We start from the raw sequence: 9,525 nt of genomic DNA, 5'->3' as shown, positions 1-9,525 counted from the left end.
AAAATTTTCAAGGCAAGCTCTTCCCTTTGGCTGGGGTTGTGGCAAGGCTTGGCGTGAGCCATGGGTGGTAAGTGTATGGGCTTTATGGGTCAGGTCCTACACTGAAGTCTTAAGTCCCAGAACGTCAGAATGAGGCTTATTTGAAAACAGGATCATTGCAGATGTAATTGGTTAAGATTAATCGATAATGACTAATTATTGACTAAATAAACATAAAATAAATATTACTAGTTACTAATGAAGTAGGAGGTGTCCATAGAAAAAGGGAAATTTGAACATAGAGATGTGTGCTTGGGGGAAAAAGCTGTGTAAATATTGAGTTATGGGGCCACAGGCCAAGGAACTGCTGGAAATCAGGAGAGAAACCTGAACAGACCCCAACTTGGGCTGTTGATGCCTTGATTTCGGACTCTGCCCTCTGCAGTGGTGAGACAATAAACTCCTGTTGTTTAAGCCACTCAGCTTGTGTGCTGTGTGACAGTAGCCCTACCTGACAAATACAGCCAGGGGATGTAGTGGTTCAATTTTATTCTCAAAATGAGTGCCTTATTCTCACCTTTAGACAAGCCCCACATGATGGACATGTGAGGACACGGGACTGTGGACTTTCTGTCTTTCTTCTACCCTCCCTTCCCTTTTTCCTTTCCTCTCTTCCTTTTTCTTTCTCTTAAATAACAGTTTTTTTGGGATATGATTCACATACCATAAAACCGATCCCTTTAAACTATACAATTCAATGTTTTTAAAAATATGCATAAAGTTATCAAATCATCTCCACTGTACATTTTCATAAAGATAATGCAAACTAGAGATAATGCAAACGAATTCTCCTATAGAGAATCCTGTACCCATTGTTGGCTGTTGTTTTTTAGGTTAAAAGCAAAACAAAACAATAAAAAAACTTAACCCAGAACTTACTCAACCTGCAGAGAACAACTGCTTTGGTCTCCCCACTGGGGACTCACAAGAAGCCATGGGACCCGGCACCAGTGTCAGGCAGGCAGGGTGTGTGTGGGCCTCGGCCCTGAAGAATGGTCCTGGGCTCCTCTAGGTGCCCACATGATCTCTTTCACTGTTGGCTCAAGGGGAAGGCCAGGGTGGCATTGAGGGGGCTGTAAGATTGCAGATGGGGGGCACACAGGGAAATTAGGGATGGGGGCTACTTATCAACTGATATAGAAATATTTTGCAATTGTAACAGCCCAGAGGGTAAGCAGCAGCTGCGATTATAACCTTCTGGTTGGTATGGAGACCTTGAGCTGTTCAAGAGCTGGATCTATGCGTTGGCCCACTATGTAGTACCTGAATGTGGTGGAACATGGGTGGCCAGAATCTATTTGTTGAATAGATCTTTAAAGCTTGGAGAATAATAAGGTTTTGGGGAAAGTCGGTGAAGCTGGTTTTCCCCATAAAGGACTTGGTTGAGAAGACTTCACTGTGGAGGGGTGCAGCTTTCAGACAGAAACATGATTAAGAAGAGGTCAAATCCCAGAGTCCACATTTGGGTTTCACCTATGTCACCTCCTCACTGTGTCACCCAGGACCTCAGTGGTTTCTGGCCTGTAGGTTGGAAGGGATAATATTTCCTCTCCACTCTTAATTTGGGACAAGAATTCAAGTAGAAATAGTTTTTTGGAAAGTGATCCCGGCAGAGGTAAGGGGAAGTGCAGAGGGAAAGGGGAGTGGACTGTTACCAAGGAGTTACCCGTGGGCAGCTGGGGCTCAGTTGCAACGAGGAGCTGGGGGGCAGTGGAAAGTGTGCTCCGGGACTCATTCCATTTATGTAGGGAGGGGGCTGAGCATTTAGCAACCAGTTTTTGTGGGTCATTGGATGAGGTTATTAATTGCTTATGGTATTAACCCCCCAATACTCTGGCTGTCCTCCATCCCCCAAAACTCAGTACACCAACAGCATCTGGCATAAGGGTCTTGTGACTAGTCCCTGAGATAATGTGTGAAAACCACAGGTCCTCAACATTGAGTGCTATTATCTCTGAAGTTGTTGCTCCCAAGTGCTGTGGAAAGAAGGCTGATGTTAGGGTAAGACTAGGCTACTGGAACAAAGAGCCCGATACTAACCTTAAAGAGGATAAGAGTTTGTTTCTCCATTTGTTACAGTCCGAGGTGTGCAGGTAGCTTTTATCATGTGGCTCCACCATGGTTGCATACACTGTGGATGCTCCACCCACATGCCCCTGGCACTTAGCACTTCTCAGCAGACAGGACCTACATCTCGCTGCAGGTCTGATAGCATTTCTAGTCAGCCAGAGTTTACTATGAGTGCAAGATAAACCTGAATTGTTGAATTGATAGGAAGCAGCCCCAGCCAGTGACTGCTGAGGTTTGCTAGATAAATATTCCGCCTACTTCCCTCTGGGCGGGAGCTCTGAGGTGTGTGTCCTACATTGTCTTCCTGAGCTCACCAGCAGGTTTGAATCCCAAGCATCTTTGGTGGTAACTGACTCTAAAGCAGAATCCTCATGACTGCCTTCCCTATTTTGTCTAACTTCCCATTAGCTTACTGGTATTTTCTAGGGTCAGTTCATAAATAAATACTTACATCTGAATCCTTGTCTCAAGGATTATAACTAAATATGAAGAAATATTTTCCCCCCGTAAGGTACAGATCCAGAAGAGGCACCTAAAGCTTCTGCTCGTATTTTCCTGGACACATGACCACATGGAATCACAAGGGTAGCTGGGAAGTGTAGTCCATCCTCATGTCAGGATGCTGGTGGGTATGAATAATCTTTTCCACAAAGGTGGCTGACTGAGAATGAAAACTCGACCACCTTTATTCATAAAGTACATCATTCACTGCAGATAATGCCATGTTCACAATGATGTCTCTTTCCCTAGATTAACCTAAAACTTCCTTTTTGGCTCAAGAACAAAATTAGTTCTCAGCCCTGCAGTCTCGGTGCTAAAGCACTCGAACACTGAAGCACAGAGAAATCTGCCTATTTTTTTGTTTGTTTTTGTTTTAGATGACACATGTAGGGATTATGTGTCTGGACCCTGAAATAGCTGCCCCCACCCAAGCCTGCCAACTAGACAGACAGAGCCCCCAAATATTCATATAGTTATTTAGTTAGGTTGACCTAGTATTTGTAGCCAGTTTTCTTGGGAACAATTTCTGGTTAAATATTCTTCAGAGGATTTTTTTTTTAATTTTATTTTTTCTATTTTTTATTTTCATTTTTTTGGGGGTGGGGAGGTTGTCAAGCAAGCTTAAGCCTCATGGTTTCTTTTTTCCCTAGAGGAAGCAGGTGTGGATGGAAACCTCTCCAGCATCCAGAGCCCAGAAAAGCTGGTTCTTAATCCTTTTGCCTTGGAGGCATTTTTTTCCCCCACCACTCCAGCATCTTGCCAGCCAGTTTTTCTGTGCTTTCCTCTTCCTCCAGTTTTTCTGTGCTTTCCTCTTCCTCCCCCAACTTGGGGCCTTTCCCCAACGCTCTGGGATTAAAAAGTGCTGAGGTCAGTGTCTCTAAGCGCTCTGCCTTCCTGTTGTCATAGCAAAGGGAGCTGGCAAAGGCCTACTAACTCCTTCCTCCTCAGGGCCTCTGAGCAACCTGGGACCATGGTTCAACTGGGACTTTAGCCCTTTAGAATTTCAAACAGCAATCCTCCATTAGCTAGCTCATCATAGTCTTATTATTTAATATATATATTTTTCATTTTAAAAGTTTTTGAAAATTGAGGTATAAGATGTGCTGGGGAAGATGTGTAAAACACATGTACTGCCAATTCGTTGTTTGGTGGATTTTTATGAGAGTAAACAACTATGTGAACATCATTCACATTGGGTGTGAACCAACCCTACCTCCAAGAGTTCCTTGGGTGCCCATTCCTAGTATACCCCTTATTCTGATGACTATCGTTATTGATTAGGTTTACCTGTTTAGAACTTCCAATAAATGGAAACCCTCACTGTTCTTATTCTTTGTCACATATGATCAACATTATTCTCATTGTAAGTGTGAATAAAATAATCTTTAGGAAACCTTACTGTCTTTATTGCTGCTTTATAACAATAGCAAATATTTACATGGTGCTTACAGTATGCCAGGCACTGATCTAAGTGCTTTGCATATATCAACTTTTACTTCCCATACAACCTTGTGAGGTTGGTACTGCTATTACTTTCCAGATGAGGAAACTAGGCACAGAGAGTTTAAGGGGCTAGCTTAAGGCCATCCAGCTGGAGCTGGCAAAGCTGAGATCCAAACACAAGCAGACTATCTCTGGGATTAGCCATCAAGCATTACATACTTTCAGTTCAGGTGTGGTGGCCTCTGAAATGGTCCCAATGATCCCATCTCCTGATCTTCATGTCCTTGTATAACTAATTCCTGTCCCTTGAGTGTGTGGAACTAATGATTCCCTACTAATAGCTAGACTACAGCAAAGTGAGAGGATGTGATACCTTGTTAGGTTATGAAAAGCCCGTGTCTTCTGTCTTGCTCTACTTTCATGCTCTTTTGCTTTCTGGCTTTGGTGAAGCCAGTAGCCGTGCTGGGAAATGTCCTATGGAGTGGCCCACGCGAGAAGGAACTAAGCAGGACCTGTAACCAAAAGACTGTGAGGAATAGGATCTCGCCAACAGCCATGTGAGTGAGCATGGAAATAAACCCTTCCTTAGTTGAGCTTTCAGATGAAACCACAGTCCTAGATGACATCTTGAGGGCAGCCACACGAGAGAATTTAAGGCAGAGGAACCCAGATAAGCCATGCCAGAAACTATAAAATCATAAGTGTTTGTTGTCATTGGCTGCTAAGCTCTGGGATAATTTGTCATGCATTTGATAATAATAAGCCAAATAAAAAGCTTGTATTGTAAATGTGATTTTGAACAACACCCCTGGCCCCAGATGCTGATCTAATCCATGCTCCTAAGCATTTTCAATGTAAAAATTCCAGCACTGCATTAGCTTTAAATCTAAATTTAATACAAAAGCCTTCCCCTACTCCCAAGATTAATTTCTTGGTCCAAACTTGTTAAAAATCTGGCATTGATGGTTTTGTGCTAAGGGTTGCAGGAATCTTGCACATGCTGTCTTTCCCATTTCGTGTATGCTTTACCATGACATCAATGAATTCTTATTTAAAACAAAATCAATATTTCAAAATGTCTGACTCTTTCCCCTTATTTTTCCGTGAGATAATCCCCATTAATGGTGGTGATGATCCTTCCCATTTTATATTAGGATAAGCAGAATTAGCATTACATGTGTCTATAGATTTGCATCATATCCTTTTCCACTTAAAATGGGATAATGATGATGTCTTTATTATATGGACTAGGATTTCTTCCCAACCTTACTTTCCCGTTGCTTAGTGACCAGCTCCTATGTGCTAATTTGTGATCCAGGATTTGGGACCCATCAGTGCCTTCATTTGAAAGCCTTTTAAAAATCCTTCCTTTGTCTTCTACCTTATTTTTGTTCTTTCTCATCTGTAAAATGGGAATAATACCAGAATATACCTCATATAGTTTTGGAGAGAATGAGTTGAGTTATTGTACATACATTTTTAGCTAAGTACCTAGCATGCAGTAAAAGTTAGATTTATTAGCTGTTACTATCAGCATCTCTCCATGATAATTCCCCTTCTTTTTTTCTGCCATACACTTCTTTCTCACATGCCTTCTTACTTTTCATTTTTTATAGGAGGGAAGGGTGCTTGAATTCTGACAGTGTTCTGTGTGGGTCCATTACCAGCGGCTGGGAAGAGAAGAATGAACTAAATTAGAAGATGCAATTGGCTATCTCAGGGAGCAGAGCTGAGCCAGCTGGAATGAAAGGGACACATCTTCCACCCTGTCCCCATCCCATTTCCCCCCTGCTCCCTCCTCTGACAAATTATTTCTCATTGTTTCCAGGGATCTAGAGGAGTTTAGCTTGGCAGGTGGGCCCTGGAGCTGGGGCTGGTCACACAGCAGAAGATGAAAGAAAGGCCTGCTGCTGGCGAGAGACACCCACTCCTTTATCTGCCTGTCTCCGAGGTCCCTCTGTTCCCTTCCCACACACCTTGCTTGCTATTTAATCAGAAGAGAGGATGCACACCCGAGCCCTGCAGCCACCACCAGCAGTACAGCCTTTTGCTTTTCTTACCCTTTTAAAAATAAATCCATTGTCAGAAGAAGGCGACACTTTACTATTTGATCACTCACGCACTTGTTCATTCAACACAACAGCTACTTACTGGGTGCACCGAGGTCAGTGCGGGGAACACAAACATGACAAGGCCACAGAGCTTACTCCTTAGGAACCCATGGTCCTGATGACACAGACCAACAGACTCCTTGGTGCCAGGCAAACACTGTGGGAAGAAGGTTCTGAGTGTGCTGGGAGCCCTGGATTTGCTCTGTGGAATTAGGGAAATCTTCAGAGTGGAGGCAGCATCGAGCCAAGGTGTACGTGATGAGTTGAAGCTTGTCACGCTGGTAAATACGGTCATGGTCTGGAAGAGGGTATTCCAGCTGGATGGGATGGCTCAGGGGTATCAGTCAGCGTCCTTTTAGTTGTAAGAGACATAAACACAGGCAACCTGACATGGGATAGGAAAGGGGGGTTAGGGGGAGGGATCTGTGGCTGAATCTAAAATACAGGACTCAGTAAAGGCTGCATACAGAGGCTTTATTAAGATCATATTTCACAAATGGCTGCATCCAGGGCCTGGAATAAAGTCATCAGCCTGTGGTTTAATAAAAAAAATTGGTTTTTATGCCCAGTATCCTGACACAGAGTTTTTGTGTGTGTGTGTTCTAATGAGATGACGCTTGGCCCGGGAGCTCCTGTTTCCAGCAACTATTCTAGATGGAGGGGGATCAAAGAGGTAATAACCTCCTCTCAAAGAGTTTATATTCTAGAGCGAAGAGGCAGCCCTGGAAGATCAGGATACACACTGACTCTAGGAGGGACTGGCTGATTCTACTGAAAAATATTAGAAAAGGATTTATGAAGCGTGTGTTTCCTGATGTAGGTTGTTGTCTGTCAAACACTCAGGGAAAGAGGAAAGGTTTGGAGCTGGCTTAAGGGTGTGGATTGTCTTAGATATTGGAGGAAAGGAAAATAATTGAGTGCAGATACCTGTGCTTCTCCAAACGGCCTGCCCTCCTGGTGCTCTGGAGGAACTTAAAAAAATAAAATGGCAATGCCAAAGCCCTACTCTAGACCAGCCAAAAGTTACTCTCTGATGGTGGATATTTAAATTTTTAATTTAAATTTTAATTTTAGCTTTGGTTTAAAACATTATATAGGTTTTAAGTATGTAACATTATAAAGTAACATCCACATGGCATTATGTTCACCAGCAAAAGTCTAGTTTTCAATGCAATAATTTCCATGCAATTATCCATTTTATCCAATGCATGTACCCCCTCCCCCTCTCCTCTGGTAACCTCCATTTTGTTCTTATAATTCAAGAGTTTGTTTTGTTTGTTTAGTTTCCTTACCTTCTACAGATGAGTAAAATTGTATTTGTCTTTCTCTGATTTATTTCAGTTATCATAATACTCTGTACGACCCTCCATGTTGTTGCAAATGGCAAAATTCCATCCTTTTACAATAGCCAAGTAGTATTTAATTGTGTATAAATAGCACATCTTCTTTGTCCATTCATCCTTCAATGGACACTTGATTGTGTCCAAATATTGGCTACTGTGAATAGTGCTGCAATAAACATAGGATACATATAAATTTTAGAATTAATATTTTCATATCATTCAGACAAATCAATGGTGGGTATTTGAAAAACCCTCCTTGCCTCTGGGAATTATAATGTGCAATCAGCATAGAGACTCTCTGGGCTAGAATTTATGCTTCAAGAAAATAAAGACTTGGTAGATAACGAGATAAGGGTTTGGTAGACAGAGGTAGAAACAAGCTCTGGACTTTACCCAGTGGGCAGGAGACTCTCTCTTCAACAATGTGGATGCTTGGTTGGAAGCCTAGAATCCTAAAGCAAAAGCGTTTAGCCTAGGAGCAAAAGAGAGTTATTGAAATAATTACCATGTGGCCTAGAAATCCTTTTCTGAGTATATGCCAAAAAAACTAAAATCAGGGTCTTGATGAGATACCTGCACACCCATGTTCACACCAGCATTATTCACAGTAGCCAAAAGGTGGAAGTAACCTAAATGTCCATTGCTGGGTAGGTGAGTAGATAAACAAAATGTGACTTATACATGCAATAGAATAATATTTAGTTTTAAAAGGGGAGGAAATTCTGACATGTTACAATGTGGGTGAAACTTAAGGACATTACACTGAGTGAAACAAGCCAGTCACAAAAAGACAAACACTATATGACTCTACTTACATGAGGTCCCCAGTCAAATTCATAGACAGAAATCAGAATAGTGCTTAACAGGGCAACGGGAGATGGGGTGGGGGTTAGTTTTAGGGTGTTCAGAGTTCCAGTTTTGTAAGATGAAAGGCGTTCTGGAGATGGTTGGTGATGATGGTTGCATGACAAGGTTAATGTACTTAATACTACTGAGTTCTGCACTTAAAAATCATTAAGATAATACATTTTATGTTATGTGTGTTATACCACAACTTAAAAAAAAAAAAAAAGAAACAGATCGTCACTAAAATTTTGAGCCAGGGAATTTCTTTATCAGAGGTATGAGTTAGAAAAAGACCTCTGGGAGCAGTTTGAGGGATGGTTGCAGGGAAATAACATTAAAGGAAGGGGAACTAGGGAGGATACTGCAGTAATCCCAGCAAGTGTTGCTGGAGGCCTGAACTAGGTGGTCATGGGAATGGAGAGAAAGGTTTGGAGAGAAAGGAATAAGTGACTGGCTGACCAATGGACTAGTGGTGGTGAAGAGTTCTTTGAATCTCTGTAGATCTGTTACTGATGCTTATAAAGACTCATCATCTGGACTAGGGTTCCCAGCAGGGTCTAAACTGGGATTCAACAGATTGTTATGTTTTAGTAATTAATGAATAATTAATAAACATCTGCATCTTCTACTCCTCCCCAACCTGTCCCATTCCCCTCCCCACTTCCATCCCCCATTCCTACAATATTCATAGGTTTCTTTTCTTTTTTTCCCTCAGTGTCATTTCATGCAAACTCATGAAGTATGTGTGAACATAAATATTTATTTTCATTTTCCCTCCTTCCTTACATAAAAAGGCACATACTCGATATGCAGTTTGCCATCTAGCATTTTTTTCAATTAACAAACTGTTCTTGAAGATCTTTCCAGATTCCTTTGGTGGGAGCTTCCTTCTCAGAGAGACAATATTACAGTAGCATTGTTGAGAGCACAGGAAGAGCTGAGGAAGAAGGAGAAACTGAGGCTTCCTATTTCACCCCTCCCCCTACCCTGGGGGTATCTTCCCACAGACTTGGGTGTGCTAGGAAGGTGACTTCACAGCATCCCATTCCACTACCCTCTATCATTTCCCTGAGCTGCCAGCAGCTCACTTGGGCTTCTTTTCATGCTCACATAATTGCCTGCTCCCAGACCCTCAAATCACTATCCTTCTCCATGACCTGCCTTGCCTCTGT

The sequence above is a fragment of the Talpa europaea genome, assembly GCF_964194135.1.
Source record: "Talpa europaea genome assembly, chromosome: 12".
Taxonomy (NCBI): Eukaryota; Metazoa; Chordata; class Mammalia; order Eulipotyphla; family Talpidae; genus Talpa; species Talpa europaea.
This window is presented reverse-complemented; position numbering follows the sequence as displayed.